This window comes from Oncorhynchus mykiss, chromosome 20 (assembly GCF_013265735.2).
Source record: "Oncorhynchus mykiss isolate Arlee chromosome 20, USDA_OmykA_1.1, whole genome shotgun sequence".
Lineage (NCBI taxonomy): Eukaryota > Metazoa > Chordata > Actinopteri > Salmoniformes > Salmonidae > Oncorhynchus > Oncorhynchus mykiss.
The window spans coordinates 32,826,217-32,846,514 of NC_048584.1; positions in this window are offsets into that span (position 1 = coordinate 32,826,217).

Below are 20,298 nucleotides of genomic sequence, written 5' to 3' on the forward strand. Positions count from 1 at the left end.
CAGACTATACGATACATTTACTAAACATTAGAATGAGTGTGAGTTTTTTATCACAACCCGGCTCGTGGGAAGTGACAAAGAGGTCTTATTGGACCAGGGCACAAATAATAACAATATAATAATCAATCATTTTGCTCTTTATTTAGCTATCTTACATATAAAACCTTATTTGTTCATCAAAAATGGTGAATAACTCACCACAGGTTAATGAGAAGGGTGTGCTTGAAATGATGCACATAAATGTTGGGTTGTATTGCAATGTTAGGTTGTATTGGAGAGAGTCTCAGTCTTAAATCATTTTCCACACACAGTCTGTGCCTGTATTTAGTTTTCATGCTAGTGAGAGCCGAGAATCCACTCTCACATAGGTACGTGGTTGCAAAGGGCATCAGTGTCTTAACAGTGCAATTTGCCAAGGCAGGATACTCTGAGCGCAGCCCTATCCAGATATCTGGCAGTTGCTTCTGATTAAATTACATTTTCACAGAACCGCTTGTTGCAATTTCGATGAGGCTCTCTTGTTCAGACATCGGTAAGTGGACTGGAGGCAGGGCATGAAAGGGATAATGAATCCAGTTGTTTGTGTCATCCGTTTCAGGAAAGTACCTGTGTAATTGCGCACCCAACTCACTCAGGTGCTTCGCTATATCACATTTGACAAAGTCTGTAAGCTTGAGTTCATTTGCACACAAAATATCATACAATGATGGAAAGACTTGTGTGTTGTCCTTGTTAATGAATGCAGACAGAACATTTCTCCAACTTCTTAATCATAGCCTCAATTTTGTCCCGCACATTGAATTTAGTTGCAGGGAGTCCCTGTAATCCTAGATTCAGATCATTCAGGTGAGAAAAATCATCATCCAGATAGGCCAGTCGTGTGAGAAACTCGTCATCATGCAAGCGGTCAGACAAGTGAAAATGATGTTCAGTAAAGAAAACTTTAAGCTCGTCTCTCAATTAAAAAAATGTCAATACTTTGCCCCTTGATAACCAGCGCACTTCTGTATGCTGTAAAAGTGTTACATGGTCGCTGCCCATATCATTGTACAATGCAGAAAATACACAAGTGTTCAGGGGCCTTGCTTTAATAAAGTTAACCATTTTCACTGTAGTGTCCAAAACGTCTTTCAAGCTGTCAGGTATTCCCTTGGCAGCACAGGCTCTTGGTGGATGCTGCAGTGTACCCAAGTGGCGTCGGGAGCAACTAAAGAGTATGTGGGGAAGTGTTTCATAGTCTGTTATAGAGAGAGTATTGTCTGCGTTGTCTTAGATGGAAATAGTACCATATATGTAGTGTCTTTTCCCAGAAGAAGATGTAAAGAGCGTCAGGGTGATGGATTGTAGGATTGATGAGGGGGGAGAGGTATCTGGGTTGGAGGACTTAACAGGTCTGTAAGATACATTACACCTATGGAGAGTAGCTTGTTATCAAATACTAAATGCATTGGGAAATGTTCCCAAAATGTCCCTCAAAATAGGTTTCTTATTAAAGAGCAATACTCAAATTGTATGAAGTGCAAAGGTGGGCATTGATAATTTGACACAAAACGTATCTTCTCCATAACCCTGACTGACCTTGTAAAGAGCTCCTAAGCAATTTTACCTTGGCATCATCCCAGTGAATATGCAGGCCAGAGACCGGACTGTATATCTGTTGTGGTTGAGCCACTTCCAGTCCCCTTCCAAGGTGCCGGAAGCCGTGTGTTATCAGCAGGGTGTGTGAGAGGGGCTGAGCACTGGGTAAAAGGCCCAGGCCATTGTGTGTCTGCACGGGCCAGCATGACGGATGGCCTCCGTCTCTTTGGAGGAAAGGACATGGCTGGAGGGGAACTCGGCCTGGGACCAGAGTTGCAATGCAACCCAGCTCTCGTCCACACTCCTGGGTTGCACTAGCCAGTGGTTCAACCGTTCTCCAATGGTGGGTAGGGAGTGTGGACCCACTGATGAGTTGCAGAACAATCCTGGCTTGGGGATTGGTTCCTGTAGGTTGTAGATTGGTGTCAATACAGTAGAAATACAGCAGAAATACAGTTTTCATTATTTGGTGGGTAAGAAGAAAGGTCAAAAGTTCATCTCATGGGCGAAGTTTACAAACCACAACCGGAACAGCATCAGGGCCGGAGGTCTGTCTGTGAACCAGAGGAGGAAGTGAGGTTAGGCCTCCAGACCCCCCCAGACCCCGCTGCCCCTGTGGAACTCATCACTCAGGCAGCTGTAGTCTCCAGGCGGCCTTGGTCCGGCAGGTGTGTGTTTGTATATATGACCCACTAGTAGGGGATGTGAGGCCTGTAAGGCTGTGATCTATGACACTGGGAATGAGACATGTTCAGTCTGTGTGTGGGGTTGGGGGTCGGGGGTTGGGGGGTGGGGGTTGGGGGGTGGAATGCAGTAGTATAGGAGGAAGCATGCAACCTAAATATGCTTATCCTCCCCACTGCCTCGCTACAGGGCTATAGAGATACAGAAACTGCTGTGAAAAACACAGTAGAGTGTGGGTGGAAAACAAAAACAATTAACACCCAGAACTTTCCTGCGCTAGCACTTGGCTTATCTTACTAGCACAGACTTTTCACAGCTTTTTTGAGGAAAACATGTCATTACTGATGATATGTGGTGCTCGTACCTAGCTAGCTAACTTACTTTTTTGTATCGCTTTGGTGCAGTTTTCACAAGTCTGTAATACATTTTCACAACTCTTAGTACAACACTCAAAACAGATCATCAAAAAAGGCATCTGTTTCAGTCTAAGATAATTTTCAATTGACTAAGTACAACACACAAAATCATACGGACACTTTTTCACCAAACTTAATAAGTGTTTCATCTAGAAATCCATGTTTCACATTGCAATGTTTATATATTGTAAAGTAATTGCCTTTCACAATGCAAGGCTCACATTACTTTTGATATGATTCTCTTTTCTTTTAAAATACATTTTACTGTTACTTAATTCAGTGTTGACACTGCTTTACTAAAATCTCATTGGCTAATACAGCACTGTAGGCAGAGCTCCTCTGTCCAGTGTCTGTGTTCTTTTGCCCATCTTAATCTTTTCTTTTTATTGGCCAGTCTGAGATATGGCTTTTTCTTTGCAACTCTGCCTAGAAGGCCAGCATCCCGGAGTCGCCTCTTCACTGTTGACGTTGAGACGGGTGTTTTGCGGGTACTATTTCATGTCTACACTGTATTTCTGATCAATGTGATGTTATTGTCATGGACAAAATATGAGCTTTTCTTTCAAAAACAAGGACATTTCTAAGTGACCGCAAACTTTTAAACGGTAGTGTATATATAAAATATATAAATATTTTGTAATATATTTTCCTTTATTATTTTCCCCTTACCCTACCATCCCTCTCATAATTGGAGTAAACTAATGGACAACAACTCTTAAGCTTATACTTCCAGCTTATACAAACTATATACATTTTACAGACACATATTTTACAATAGTTATCTTTTGTTTGTTTTTATTCCCATCCTTTAGTTCCACACAACTCACATCTATCTCTAAACACCATCCAGTCCCAGCCTTCAGCTCCACACAACCCCTCACATCTATCTCTAAACACCATCCAGTCCCAGCCTTCAGCTCCATACAACCCCTCACATCTATCTCTAAACACCATCCAGTCCCAGCCTTCAGCTCCACACAACCCCTCACATCTATCTCTAAACACCATCCAGTCCCAGCCTTCAGCTCCACACAACCCCTCCCATCTATCTCTAAACACCATCCAGTCCCAGCCTTCAGCTCCACACAACCCCTCCCATCTATCTCTAAACACCATCCAGTCCCAGCCTTCAGCTCCACACAACCCCTCACATCTATCTCTAAACACCATCCAGTCCCAGCCTTCAGCTCCACACAACCCCTCACATCTATCTCTAAACACCATCCAGTCCCAGCCTTCAGCTCCACAATACCCCTCACATCTATCTCTAAACACCATCCAGTCCCAGCCTTCAGCTCCACACAACCCCTCACATCTATCTCTAAACACCATCCAGTCCCAGCCTTCAGCTCCACACAACCCCCACATCTATCTCTAAACACCATCCAGTCCCAGCCTTCAGCTCCACACAACCCCTCACATCTATCTCTAAACACCATCCAGTCCCAGCCTTCAGCTCCACACAACCCCTCACATCTATCTCTAAACACCATCCAGTCCCAGCCTTCAGCTCCACACAACCCCTCACATCTATCTCTAAACACCATCCAGTTTTGATTCCTATTTCCCATATATTTTTCTACTTTGCTGTGATGTTTCACAAAAGTTCTGAACCTTTCTATTCTCATAGTTTCTACAGATTGTAAATGAAAGATAATATTTTTTGCTAAGAGTGTTATTTTATTATTGATCGATTGGCTATGACTTTTTAAATCACCCAGCAGTGCTATTTGCAGAGTTAGCTCCAGTGCTATTTGCAGAGTTAGCTCCAGTGCTATTTGCAGAGTTAGCTCCAGGTAAATGTCGCAATTCTTTGGCCATTCCTGAACCTGCGACCAAAAACAAGCTACATATTTATTTTTTATTCAACCTTTATTTAGCTAGGCAAGTCAGTTCAGAACCAATTATTATTTACAATGACGGCCTACCCCGGCCAAACCCTAACACGGTCGACGCTGGGCCAATTGTCCGCCACCCTATGGGAATCCCAATCACTCTAGCACTGAGATGCAGTGCCTCAGACCGCTGCGCCATTCAGGAGCCCCAAAAATGGACCGTACCAAAACAAATGATCTAATGATTCTGTCTCTTCGCAGCGAAACCTGCAGAGCTGGGATGGTTGTATCCTCCATTTATATAACATTATATTGGTTGCAAGAATTTTGTATAATCATTTAAATAAAAAAAACTCTGTTTTGTGTATCATTTCAAAACTATGTGCCATGGAATCGGTACATCGAACATTTTACAATCTAAATGGCCCAGCTGTCAATTTTTTGGTCCTTAAATGAAACTGGTATACTTTTTTATTTATCACAATTTTCTTTAGCCAATATTGGTTTTTAATGCAGGGTCGATAGACAAGTTCCTTACTTTCTCCCCCTTCCACTTGCCTCTTCTATTTTTGCGGTAATGCTGCAATGAGTTGGTTGAAATTTTAGTAGAGCTAGTAGAGATTTACATATAGAGTGCATTTGAAAGTATTCACACCCCTTGATTTTTCCCCACATTTTGTTATGTTACAGCCTTATTCTAAAATGGATTGAATAATTTTTTAAATTCCTCAATCTACGCCCCTTAATGACAAAGCAAAAACATTTATTTTTACATTTTTGAAAATGTTCCAATTTTTTAATATTTTTTATATCAGATTTACATAAGTATTCAGACCCTTTACTCAGTACTTCGTTGAAGCACTTTTGGCAGTGAATACAGCCTTGAGTCTTGGGTATGACTCTACAAACTTGACACACCTGTATTTGGGAAGTTTCTACGCCATTCTTCTCTGCAGATCCTCTCAAGCTCTGTCAGGTTGGATTGGGTTAAAATCCGGGCTCTGGCTGGGCCACGCATAAAAACATGGTCTCTTTTTAGCTTTCTTGAGTAAGGCAGCTCTGAAATGCAGGTGTTTCAGCCTATTTCAGTGCTTTCTGTGGTGGTGGGGCAGCCAGTGGACAATATGAATTGTAGGAGTTGGTAATGTTCTCTAGTTGCGTGTTGATTGGCTCAGTGTTCTGTCACTCATGGGGACAATACGTCACTGCAAAATATACGGGGAGAGCTCAAAAATTCAACCCCTTGGGTGCTGCCATAAAGTTACATTAGATGTGCCCATCCAAGAAGGCTCAAGGTCATTGGCCACAGATCAAATGATGTGAAATCACATTATGTCTATCATAGCTTTGATTGGACTGATCATGTAAACATCATACTTTCAAATCTTAGTTGGCAAGCTAAACAAGCAGTCATCATCATGAATGACGTCGACAATCTACTTTTCAATCCTTGTCATAAACTCAGCAAAAAAAGAAACGTCCTCTCACTGTCAACTGCATTTATTTGCAGGAAACTTACCATGTGTAAATATTTGTATGAACATAACAAGATACAACAACTGAGACATAAACTGAACAAGTTCCACAGACATGTGACTAACAGAAATGGAGGGGGGGGGGGGGGGGGGGGGGGGGGGGGGTCAAAATCAAAAGTAACAGTCAGTATCTGGTGTGGCCACCAGCTGCATTAAGTACTGCAGTGCATTTCCTCCTCATGGACTGCACCAGATTTGCCAGTTCTTGCTGTGAGATGTTACCCCACACTTCCACCAAGGCACCTGCAAGTTCCCAGACATTTCTGGGGGAATGGCCCTAGCCCTCACCCTCCGATCCAACAGGTCACAGATGTGCTCAATGGGATTGAGATTCGGGCTCTTCGCTGGCCATGGCAGAACACTGACATTCCTGTCTTGCAGGAAATCGTGCACAGAATGAGCAGTATGGCTGGTGGCATTGTCATGCTGGAGGGTCATGTCAGGATGAGCCAGCAGGAAGGGTACCACATGAGGGAGGAGGATGTCTTCCATGTAACGCACAGCGTTGAGATTGCCTGCAATGACAACAAGCTCAGTCCGATGATGCTGTGACACACCGCCCCAGACCATGATGGATCCTCCACCTCCAAATCGATCCCGCTCCAGAGTACAGGCCTCGGTGTAGCGCTCATTCCTTCAACGAGAAACGCGAATCCGACCATCACCCCTAGTGAGACAAAACTGTGACTCATCAGTGAAGAGCACTTTTTGCCAGTCCTGTCTGGTCCAGCGACGGTGGGTTTGTGCCCATAGGCACGTTGTTACCGTTGATGTCTGGTGAGGACCTGCCTTACTACAACAAGCCTACAATCCCTCAGTCCAGCCTCTCTCAGCCCAATCCGGACAGTCTGAGCACTGATGGAGGGATTGTGCGTTCCTGGTGTAATTTGGGCAGTTGTTGTTGCCATCCTGTACCTGTCCCGCAGGTGTGATGTACCGATCCTGTGCAGGTGTTATTACATGTGGTCTGCCACTGCGAGGATGATCAGCTGTCCGTCCTGTCTCCCTGTAGTGCTGTCTTAGGCGTCTCACAATATTGACATTGCAATTTATTGCCCTGGCCACATCTGCAGTTCTCATGCCTCCTTGCAGCATGCCTAAGGCACGTTCACGCAGATGAGCAGGGACCCTGGGCATCTTTCTTTTGGTGTTTTTCAGAGTCAGTAGAAAGGCCTCTTTAGTGTCCAAGTTTTCATAACTGTGACCTTAATTGCCTACCGTCTGTAAACTGCTTAGTGTCTTAACGACTGTTCCACAGGTGCATGTTCATTAATTGTTTATGGTTCATTGAACAAGCATGGGAAACAGTGTTTAAACCCTTTACAATGAAGGTCTGTGATGTTATTTGGATTTTTACGAATTATCAGGGTCCTGAAAAAGGGACATTTCTTTTTTTGCTGAGTTTATGAAGGAAACAGGATGCACCTGAGTTCAATTTCGAGTCTCATAGCAAAGGGTCTGAATACTTATGTATACATTTGCAAACATTTCTAAAAACCTGTTTTAGCTTTGCCATTATGGGGTATTGTGTGTAGATTGATGAGGAAAAAAAGATTTCATCAATTTTAGAATAAGGCTGTAACGTAACAAAATGTCAAAAAAGCGAAGGGGTCTGAATACTTTCTGAATGTCCTGTATTTTTGTTTGCTGCATGTGTGACATAACTGCATCAGTCCTATTTATGATATAATTTACAAACATTGTATCTTTAATAAAAAAATCCAAACATGCTGTTTTTTTAATCAATTACTATATTTAAGATGAACCATAATATTTATTGTAATATTTGATCTGTCTTTTCTGGTGGACTAAACTGAAATTGTAACCAAATTTCTATGGCTTGTTTTAAAAATAGCAATATTTTGAAGATGATTTCATTTTCAAATAACCAACAGTGAGAGGTTGTAATCAGAATAAAGGGAACAAGTCCATTCTTGAACACGGGGTTCTCTAATCAGCTGGAGAACCAGTTCAGATTTAAGAACAAATTGTGTATGACTGAAGCCTTTAGTGAGAGGTCTAATGCTTTAATATGTAATCATTTCTGCCCTCTGAATTCATATTCATTATATAAATAGGCCTGTTTAATTTTGTCTGGCTTGCTGTTTCAAATAAAATGGAATACTTTTTACTCATATAATTTAAAAAACAAGTCACTAGGTGTAGGCAAGACCATAAGCAAATAGATAAACTGGGATATGACTAAAGAGTTAATCAGGGTGATCTTTCCACAAATATACAGGTATTTTTTTTCCCACGGTAACAAGATCTTATCTATTTTTGCTAACTTTCTTTGATTTTTTTTGTAATGAGATATTTTCTTTCTTTCGGGATATGAAAACTGAGTATGTCCACTTCACCGTCAGACATTGTTATTGGTTAACTACACAGTACTGTAAATGTGTTTTGTTGTTGTGATCCAATACATAATATAGTGCATTCACTATAATATCGTTGTAATCCAGAGAGGTCAGAAAAACTATCTAGATCCCCTATGAGGCTGTGGAGGGATCCAAGTTGTGGTTTTAAAAGAAAACATGAATCATCAGCGTACAATGAAACCTTTGTTTTTAAACCCTGGATTTCTAGGCCCTTGATATTATTGTTGGATCTGATTTTAATAGCTAGCATTTCGATGGCCATAATAGATAGATATGCCGATAGTGGACAACCTTGTTTTTTGTATTTGTATGTTGTATTTATTATGGCTCCCCATTAGATGCAGCAGCTACTCTTCCTGGGATTAAGGCAGTTTATACCATTTTCAAAACATTACAATACATTCACAGATTTCACAACACTCTGTGTGCCCTCGGGCCCCTACTCCACCTCTACCACATATCAACAGTACTAAATCCATGTGTATGTATAGTGCGTATGGTATCATGCATGTGTGTGTGTGTGTGTGTGTCTGTGCGTGTGTCTGTGCCAGTGTTTGTGTTGCTTCACAGTCCCCCACTGTTCCATAAGGTGTCTGTTTTTTTATCTGTTTTTTTTTATCTAATTTTACTGCTTGAGTCAGTTACTTGATGTGGAATAGAGTTCCATGTTGTCATGGTTCTATGTCGTACTGTGTGCCTCCCATAGTCTGTTCTGGACTTGGGGACTGTGAAGAGACCTCTTGTGGCATGTCTTGTGGGGTATGCATGGGTGTCCGAGCTGTGTGCCAGTAGTTTAGACAGGCAGCTCGGTGCATTCAACATGTCAATAATACCTCTCATAAATAAAAGTAGTGATGAAGTCAATCTCGCCTCCACTTTCAGCCAGGAGAGATTGACATGCATATTATTAATATTAGCTCTCTGTGCACATCCAGCCGTGTTGCCCTGTTCTGAGCCAATAGCAATTTTCCTAAGTCCTTTTTTGTGGCACCTGACCACACAACTGAACAGTAGTCAAGGTGTGACAATACTAGAGCCTGTAGGACCTGCCTTGTTGATAGTGTTGTTAAAGAAGGCAGAGCAGCGCTTTATTATAGACAGACTTCTCCCCATCTTAGCTACTACTGCATTAATATGTTTTGACAATGACAGTTTACAATCTATGGTTACTCCAAGCAGTTTAGTCATCTCAACTTGCTCAATTTTCACATGATTTATTACAAGATTTAGTTGAGGTTCAGGATTTAGTGAGGATGTTGATCAAAATACAATGCTTTTAGTTTTAGAAATATTTAGAGTTAACTTATTCCTTGCCACTCACTCTGAAACTAACTGCAGCTCTTTGTTGAGTGTTGCAGTCATTTCAGTCGCTGTAGTAGCTGAAGTATATAGCGCTGAGTCATCCGCATAAATAGACACTCTGGCTTTACTCAAAGTCAGTGGCATGTCGTTAGTAAAAATGTAAAAAAGCAAGGGGCCTAAACAGCTAGCCCTGGAAATTCCTGATTCCAACTGGATTATGTTTGAGAGGCTTCCATGAACCTTTCTGGCACAGGCATTCCGCTAGCGACCCACCTCGACAACATCCGGTGAAATTGCAGAGCGCGAAATTCAAATGACAGAAATATAAATATTTAACATTCATGAAAATACAAGTGTCATACATCAAAATAAAGCTAACTTCTTGTTAATCCAGCCGCTGTGTCAGATTTCAAAAAGGCTTTATGGCGAAAGCACACCATGCGATTATCTGAGGACAGCGCCCCGCTTACAAAAGCATGAAAAACATTTTTCAACCCGGCAGATGCTCCACGAAAGTCAGAAATAACGATATAATAAATGCCTTACCTTTGAAGATATTCTTCTGTTGGTACTCCAAAAGGTCCCAGCTACATCACAAATGGTCATTTTGTTCGATAAAGTTCTTCTTTATATCCCCAAAAACTCTTCATTCAATAATCCACCGGTTTCCCTCCTTCAAAATGCATACAAAAGGAATCCCAAACGTTACCAATAAACTTCTCCAAACAAGTCAAACAACGTTTATAATCAAACCTCAGGTACCATAATACTTAAATAAATTAGACCATTTAAGACGGAGAATCGTTATTGTCTTTACCGGAGATAAACAACAAAGAACGTGCTCTCATCCACGCGCATGAAAACACTACAGCCAAAATGGGAGCCACTTCGAAAAACTACAAATTCTAAATCATTTTTCCAAAAACAAGCCTGAAACTCCTTCTAAAGACTGTTGACATCTAGTGGAAGCCCTAGGAACTTCAATCTGGGAGGATTTCGCCTCATAATAAACATGACACCCATTGGAAACAGTGGTAGGCTGAAATGGTGGGATGGTTTGTCCTTGGGGTTTCGCCTGCCATATCAGTTCTGTTATACTCAAAGACATTATTTTAACAGTTTTAGAAACTTTTGAGCGTTTTCTATCCAAATCTACCAATACATGTCCTAGCTTCTGGGCCTGAGTAACAGGCAGCTTACTTTGGGAACGCTTTTCATCCGGAAGTCAAAATTCTGCCCCCTATCCCAAAGAGGTTATTAAGAACACCCTCTGTGTCAGTTAGACAAGTAACTCTTTATCTACATTATAGCAGGGGGTGTAAGCCATAACACATCTGTTTTTCCAGCAGCAGACTATGATCAATATTGTCAAAAGCTGCACAGAAGTCTAACAAGACAGCCCCCACAATCATTTTATCATCAATTTATCTCAGCCAATTATCAGTCATTTGTGTAAGTGCTGTGATTGTTGAATGTCCTTCCCTATAAGCATGCTGAAATTCTGTTGTCAATTTGTTTACTGTGAAATAGCATTGCATCTGGTCAAACATCATTTTTTCCGGAAGTTTACTAAGGGTTGGTAACAGGCTGATTGGTTGGCTATTTGAGCCAGTAAAGGGGGCTTTACTATTCTTGGGTAGCGGAATGACTTTAGCTTCCCTCCAGGCCTGAGGGCACACGTTCTCTAGTAAGCTTAAATTGAAGATGTGGCAATATCGTCTGCTATTATCCTCAGTCATTTTCCATCCAGATTGTCAGACCCCGGTGGCTTGTCATTGGTGATAGACAACAATCACTTTCTTTCACCTCTTCCACACTGACTTTATGGAATTCAAATGTATAGTTCTTGTCTTTCATAATTTGGTCCGATATACTTGGATGTGTAGTGTCAGCGTTTGTTGCTGACATGTCATCCCTAAGTTTTCTCATCTTGCCAATGAAAAAGTAATTCAAGTAGTTTGCAATATCAGTGGGCTTTGTGATGACTGAGCCATCTGATTCAATGAATGAAGGAGCCGAGTTGGCTTTTCCCCCGAAATTTAATTTAAGATGCCCCGAAAGCTTTTTACTATCATTCTTTATATAATTTAACTTTGTTAAACTTTCATAGTGTAGTTTATTTGTCTCTTTCTTTAGTTTAGTCACATGATTTCTTAATTTGCAGTACGTTTGCCAATCAGATGGGACTTAATTTCCATACCTTTTTCCTCATCCCTCTCAACCATACAATTTTTCAATTTCTCATCAATCCAAGGGGATTTAACAGTTTTTACAGTCATGTTCTTAATGGGCGCTGCTTATTAGTAACTGGAATACGTAGTTTCATAAATGTGTCAAGAGCAGCGTCTGGGTGCTCATCATTACACACCACAGACAAGCAAATATTCTTTACATGATCAACATATGAATCACAACATATGTATGACTTCTTATATACTATATTAGGCCCAGCCTTTGGAACTTTGGTTTTCCTAGATATGGCTTTTATATTGTGATCACTACATCCTATGGATTAGGATACTGCTTTAAAGCAAATATCTGCAGTATATATCTGTTAGTAAAGATGTGGTCAATACATGTTGATGATTTACTTCCTGTGCTGTTTGTAACTACCTTGTTAGGTTGACTGACAACCTGATCCAGGTTGCAGGCACTGGTTACAGTTTGTTACAAGTTTTTTCCTGAGTGGGCAGCTTGATGATAGCCAATCAATATTTAAATCACCCAGAAAATATACTTCTCTGTTGATATCACATACATTATCAAGCATTTCACACATATTATCCAGATACTGAATGTTAGCACTTGGTGGTCTATAGCAGATTCCCACCAGAATGGGCTTTAGGTGAGGCAGATTAACCTGTAGCCATATTACTTCAACAGTATTTAACATTAGATCGTCTCTAAGCTTTACAGGAATGTGGTTCTGAATATAGACGCAACACCGCCTCCGTTGGCATTTCTGTCTTTTTGGTAGATATTATATCCTTGTATTGCTACCACTGTATCATCAAAGGATTTATCTAAGTGAGTTTCAGAGATAGTCAGAATATGAATGTCATCTGTTACAAGCAAGTTATTGACTTCATGGACCTTGTTTCTTAGGCTACATATGTTAATATGGGCTATTTTTAGCACTTTTCTGTGTTGCTTGATTGTTTTAATGCTTTACTGGGAAGCTTATCAGATTCAGACTCACTCATGTTATTTGCATTGGAGCTGACAATGCCCCAAACATTGTGTTTGCCAATGCCCCTAAGATCATATACATTTGATGCAGCATTATGATGACTCATTGTCACAATGGTAGGGATTTACTGAGATGGTCTTGGATCATTTTCCAGTCATTGTTTCAACGCAGCCTTGAAATGTGTGGACAGAGTCCAGGAGCCAAGATGACTTGGATGGACTCCGTCGTTTCCAGAAGGTGTCAAAGTTATCAATAAAAGTGACTCCTCTTGACAGTTTCAAACTTTCTGAGAAGTAGCCATTATTTACTATTTTACACCTGAGGTTACTATACCTAACTTTAAACCATTGTATAAGAGATTCTCCAAAATTGAAATATTCCAGACATTTATATATAGAGGTGTCACTACAGACCCTCATTCGTTCCGAGGCTGTCACAACCGACCGTGACTGGGAGTCCCGTAGGTCGGCGCACAATTGGCCCAGCGTCATCCAGGTTAAGGGAGGGTTTGGCCGGGGGGTAGGCCGTCATTGTAAATAATAATTTGTTCTTAAACTGACGTGCCTAGTTAAAGAAAGGTTCATCCCACTAGGATTCTCTGCTTCTAACCCTATTACAGGGGCTGAGTCACTGGCTTACTGGTGCTCTTCCATGCCGTCCCTAGGAGGGGTGCGTCACTTGAGTGGCGCCAATCCTTCCTGTCGGGGTTGGCGCCACCCCTTGGGTTGTGCTGTGGCGGAGATCTTTGTGGGCTATACTCTGCCTTGTCTCAGGATGGTAAGTTGGTGGTTGAAGATATCCTTCTAGTGGTGTGGGGGCTGTGCTTTGGCAAAGTGGGTGGGGTTATATCCTACCTGTTTGGCCCTGTCCGGGGGTATCATCGGATGGGGCCACAGTGTCTCCTGACCCCTCCTGTCTCAGCCTCCAGTATTTATGCTGCAGTAGTTTATGTGTCGGGGGGCTAGGGTCAGTCTGTTATATCTGGAGTATTTATCTTGTCTTATCCGGTGTCCTGTGTGAATTTAAGTATGCTCTCTCTAATTCTCTTTCTTTCTTTCTTTCTTTCTTTCTTTCTTTCTTTCTTTCTTTCTTTCTTTCTTTCTTTCTTTCTTTCTTTCTTTCTTTCTTTCTTTCTTTCTTTCTTTCTTTCTTTCTCTCTCTCTCTCTGAGAACCTGAGCCCTAGGACCATGCCTCAGGACTACCTGACATGATGACTCCTTGCTGTCCCCAGTCCACCTGGCCGTGCTGCTGCTCCAGTTTCAAGTGTTCTGCCTGCGGCCATGGAACCCTGACCTGTTCACCGGACGTGCTACCTGTCCCAGACCTGCTGTTTTCAACTCCCTAGAGACAGCAGGAGCGGTAGAGATTCTCTTAATGATCGGCTGTGAAAAGCCAACTGACATTTACTCCTGAGGTGCTGACTTGTTGCACCCTTGACAACTACTGTGATTATTATTATTTGACCCTGCTGGTCATTTATGAACATTGGAACATCTTGGCCATGTTCTGTTATAATCTCCACCCAGCACAGCCAGAAGAGGACTGGCCACCCCTCATAGCCTGGTCCCTCTCTAGGTTTCTTCCTAGGTTTTGGCCTTTCTAGGGAGTTTTTCCTAGTCACTGTGATTCTACTCCTGCATTTCTTTCTGTTTGGGGTTTTAGGCTGGGTTTCTTTACAGCACTTTGAGATATCAGTTGATGTAAGAAGGGCTATATAAATACATTTGATTTGCTTTGATTTTAATATATGAATTCCAGTCATACTTTATCAGAAGCCTTTCAAAGTCAGTTTTGAATACCAGGCCAGGTTTGACAGATTTTTCATAGTGTCCTATTGTTTCCACTACTTGTCTTATATTATCTTCAATGCGTCTTCCATGTAAAAAAAAACCTGCTAATAACAGTCCTCTGAGTACATCAGAAAAGGTTTGGTATACCTCAACAGGTATACCATCCAGCCCTGGAGTTTTCACGGACTTAAAGTCTTTAACTGCAACAAGAAGTTCCTCCTCTGTAATTTGGCCTTCACATGAGTCTTTCTGTACAGCTGTTAATTTAACAGTATTAATAGGAAACAAATCCTTACAATTAACTTCGGTTAGTGGAGATTGAGGAGACCTAAATTAAATCATATGCTTAAAGTACTTTGCTTCCTCTTTCAAAATATATTTTGGTGAATTATGGGTGACTGGTCATTTGTAACACGTTTCAGTACATTTTCTTTGGTAGCATTTCTATGTTTTTTTAATTGTGATTTTTCCCCCATATTCCATCCAGTTTGCTTTATTTTTAAAATCATATATCACTCTTTGTCTTTCTTGAATAAGTTCCTCCATTTATTTTACATCTAACGTATTCTGTGCCTCTATGGTTCATTTTTTATTGCTATCTATCTGTACTGTTAGTTCCTCTATTTTCTTTCTTAAAATTGATTATCTTGACTTGAATTGCTTCGGCTTTAAAGATGAGGCTTGAATTGCATGGGCTCTAAAGGCACATTTAAGTGTCCCATACAAGAAGGGGATCTGCTGTACCTACTGTATGTTATGTTGGAATAAGTCAGTTATAAATACTTCTGTCCTTGTTAAAAACAAGTTGTCATCTAGTAGGCTTTGATTACGTTTCCAATATCCTCGCCCATGTGGAAATTCCGTAAGAGTAAAGTATATGCCAATTATGTGATGGTCCGATCGCATTCTGTCCCCTATCAACACTTATTCATTTTTTAAAACTTTTGGTGCCAGCGAGAATTACATAAGAAAGTATTCAAGACGACTAGCTTGATTGAGCCTCCACCATGTATATCTCACTAGGTCAGGGTATTTAAGCCTCCACCATATATATCTCACTAGGTCAGGATATTTAAGCCTCCACCATGTATATCTCACTAGGTCAGGGTATTGAAGCCTCCACCATGTATATCTCACTAGGTCAGGATATTAAACCTCCACCATGTATATCTCACTAGGTCAGGATATTTAAGCCTCCACCATGTATATCTCACTAGGTCAGGATATTGAACCTCCACCATGTATATCTCACTAGGTCAGGGTATTGAAGCCTCCACCATATATATCTCACTAGGTCAGGGTATTGAAGCCTCCACCATGTATATCTCACTAGGTCAGGGTATTTAAGCCTCCACCATGTATATCTCACTAGGTCAGGATATTAAACCTCCTCCATGTATATCTCACTAGGTCAGGGTATTTAAGCCTCCACCATGTATATCTCACTAGGTCAGGATATTAAACCTCCACCATGTATATCTCACTAGGTCAGGGTATTTAAGCCTCCACCATGTATATCTCACTAGGTCAGGATATTAAACCTCCTCCATGTATATCTCACTAGGTCAGGGTATTTAAGCCTCCACCATGTATATCTCACTAGGTCAGGATATTGAAGCCTCCACCATATATATCTCACTAGGTCAGAATATTTAAGCCTCCGCCATATATATCTCACTAGGTCAGGGTATTTAAGCCTCCACCATGTATATCTCACTAGGTCAGGGTATTTAAGCCTCCACCATGTATATCTCACTAGGTCAGGGTATTTAAGCCTCCACCATGTATATCTCACTAGGTCAGGGTATTTAAGTCTCCACCATGTATATCTCACTAGGTCAGGACATTTAAGCCTCCACCATGTATATCTCACTAGGTCGGGATATTTAAACCTCCACCATGTATATCTCACTAGGTCAGGATATTAAACCTCCTCCATGTATATCTCACTAGGTCAGGGTATTTAAGCCTCCACCATGTATATCTCACTAGGTCAGGATATTAAACCTCCACCATGTATATCTCACTAGGTCAGGGTATTTAAGCCTCCACCATGTATATCTCACTAGGTCAGGATATTAAACCTCCTCCATGTATATCTCACTAGGTCAGGGTATTTAAGCCTCCACCATGTATATCTCACTAGGTCAGGATATTAAACCTCCACCATGTATATCTCACTAGGTCAGGATATTTAAGCCTCCACCATGTATATCTCACTAGGTCAGGATATTGAACCTCCACCATGTATATCTCACTAGGTCAGGATATTTAAGCCTCCACCATATATATCTCACTAGGTCAGGACATTTAAGCCTCCACCATGTATATCTCACTAGGTCAGGATATTGAAGCCTCCACCATGTATATCTCACTAGGTCAGGATATTGAAGCCTCCACCATGTATATCTCACTAGGTCAGGGTATTTAAGCCTCCACCATGTATATCTCACTAGGTCAGGTTATAAAACCTCCATGTATATCTCACTAGGTCAGGGTATTTAAGCCTCCACCATGTATATCTCACTAGGTCAGGGTATTTAAGCCTCCACCATGTATATCTCACTAGGTCAGGATATTTAAGCCTCCACCATATATATCTCACTAGGTCAGGATATTAAACCTCCACCATGTATATCTCACTAGGTCAGGGTATTTAAGCCTATTTAGGATATTTAAGCCACCATATATATCTCACTAGGTCAGGATATTAAACCTCCACCATGTATATCTCACTAGGTCAGGATATTTAAGCCTCCACCATGTATATCTCACTAGGTCAGGATATTTAAGCCTCCACCATGTATATCTCACTAGGTCAGAATATTTAAGCCTCCGCCATGTATATCTCACTAGGTCAGAATATTTAAGCCTCCGCCATGTATATCTCACTAGGTCAGGGTATTTAAGCCTCCACCATATATATCTCACTAGGTCAGAATATTTAAGCCTCCACCATGTATATCTCACTAGGTCAGGGTATTTAAGCCTCCACCATATATATCTCACTAGGACAGGATATTTAAGCCTCCACCATGTATATCTCACTAGGTCAGGGTATTAAACCTCCACCATATATATCTCACTAGGTCAGGGTATTGAAGCCTCCTCCATGTATATCTCACTAGGTCAGGGTATTAAAACCTCCACCATATATATCTCACCAGGTCAGAATATTTAAGCCTCCAAATATCCACTAGCTTCATTACATATCCACCATATCCATGATCTTCGTTATTTGCATAATTTTTAGTTTGATTTCGTTTACCGTCCATTGAGGTATATAAAACCGTATTATAATCTCCCACCATAATAATAGAGTCTGGTATTGCTTGTAGGCTTGATAAATTATTATATATATTTTCAAAGAAGCGTGGATCATCATTATTTGGACTGTATGGATTAATGATCCTAATCTGTTTATGGTCCAATAACATATTTAAAACAGCTCTGGTGTTCCTAGTGCAATGCTCTTATGAACTGAGCTACATACAGGACCGCTTAAACATGTACAGTGCCTTCGAGAAGTATTCAGACCACTTGTCATTTTCCACATTTAGTTATGTTACATCCTTATTCTAAAATCTAAGATTACATTTGAAAAAGTCCTCATCACACTACACACAATACCCCAAAACGACAAAGCGAAAAATTCTCTGCCAAGCATCACGTCTACGGTGAAGCATGGTGGTGGCAGCATCATGCTGTGTTTTTTTTCAGTGGTAGGAACTGGGAGACTAGTCAGGATTGAGGGAAAGATGAACGGAGAAAAGTACAGAGAGATCCTTGATGAAAACCTGCTCCAGAGCGCTCAGGACCTCAGACAGGGGCGAAGGTTTACCTTCCAACAGAACAACGACCATAAGCACACAGCCAAGACAATGCAGGAGTGGCTTCAGGACAAGTCTCTGAATGTCCTTGAGTGGCCCAGCCAGAACCCTGACTTGAACCCGAACTAACATCTCTGGAGAGACCTGAAAATAGCTGTGCAGCAACACTCCCCATCCAACCTGACAGAGCTTGAGAGGATCTGCAGAGAAGAATAGGAGAAACTCCCCAAGTACAGGTGTGCCAAGTTTGTAGCGTCATACCCAAGAAGACTAGAGGCTGTAATCGCTGCCAAAGGTTCTTCAACAAAGTACTGAGTAAAGGGTCTGAATACTTATGTAAATGGGATATTTCAGTTTTTTATTTGTAATAAATTTGCAACAATTTCTAAAAACCTGTTTGCTTTGTCATTATGGGATATTGTGTGTAGATTAATGAGGGGAAAAAAACGATTTAATCAATTTTAGAATAGGGCTGTAACTTGACAAAACGTGGAATAAGTCAAGGGGTCTGAATACTTTCTGAAGGCGATGTATATTCTACATTGAGAATATATAATTATGTTGTGTTTTGGTGATTAAATCAATGTACTCCTTTTATTTCATAGTCACATTTTTGATCAATGATTGTGTGGTGAAAGATGTCTAGAAACAAAATTAATGCACAATGAAAGGTTTCGAAGGTAAGACTGGCTGTGTTACAAGTGTTGCCAGTTTTGGATTTTTGTGCTAAGAGCTTTTAAAATTCACCACATAATTGTGAAAATAGTACCAAAGCGATTAAAAAAAACTATAAGATGAATACAAGTCGCTCTGGATAAGAGGGTCTGCTAATTGACTCAAATGTAAATGTAAAAATGTGTTCATAGGATGTGTGGACAGAGGGTCCCAGTCTTTGGCCTGCTGCTGCTGTGTTTCTGTATCAATAAAACATCTGTCTGGTCTGGACAGCCATGTTGGAACAAAATCGAAAGGTTGACTTGAGTTCATCTGGCCACAGGCATGTAGGACAGTTTATAGCAATGGTTGCACTCAAACACGGTTGTTATGAATCACACACACACACGCACACGCACACACACACACACACACACACACACACACACACACACACACACACACACACACAAGGTAAACATCTTGCTGAGAAAATGCTTGTGTTGCTCCATTACTATGACAGCTTATTTACTTTATGTCATGACGTCCCATTCTTAAGTATTTAACTCTGTAAATAAATACCGAACTGGAAGAGAAGCACGCAGTGCTCTCTCTCTCTCTCTGTAAATTTCAAAACAGCAACGATGAGGCATTGACATCATTGTTCATTGTTTAAAATCGATCAGGTTGAATTATGAGCTGTTTGGAGTGAAAGGATGAATTGAAGACCATGGTTATAGGTCAAATATAATATCATTCATAGAGACGTACAGTCAAAGGATGGACGTAGAAACGCAGACATGATCCTACCACTTCCTCCTATTGTTACAGCAGTGCATAGCTACACTGATCTCAGGTCTGGTCAGTCAGAGTCAGCTAAACTAAACACTACATCAATCAATTACTGTCTAAGTAAATTTAGTAGGAATCCACGCCTACTACTTTCCCACTTGTGGAGGTCAGGGCTAGTGTGACCGACTGGGTTCAAATCCAGGTTTCCTGCGTTCTACAAGACTATGTTCACTTGGGGACCTGAAGCCTAGGCAATAGTTCAGGTAAAAAAACATTTTTACGAAGGGTATTTGTTGGAGAGGGAGAAAAA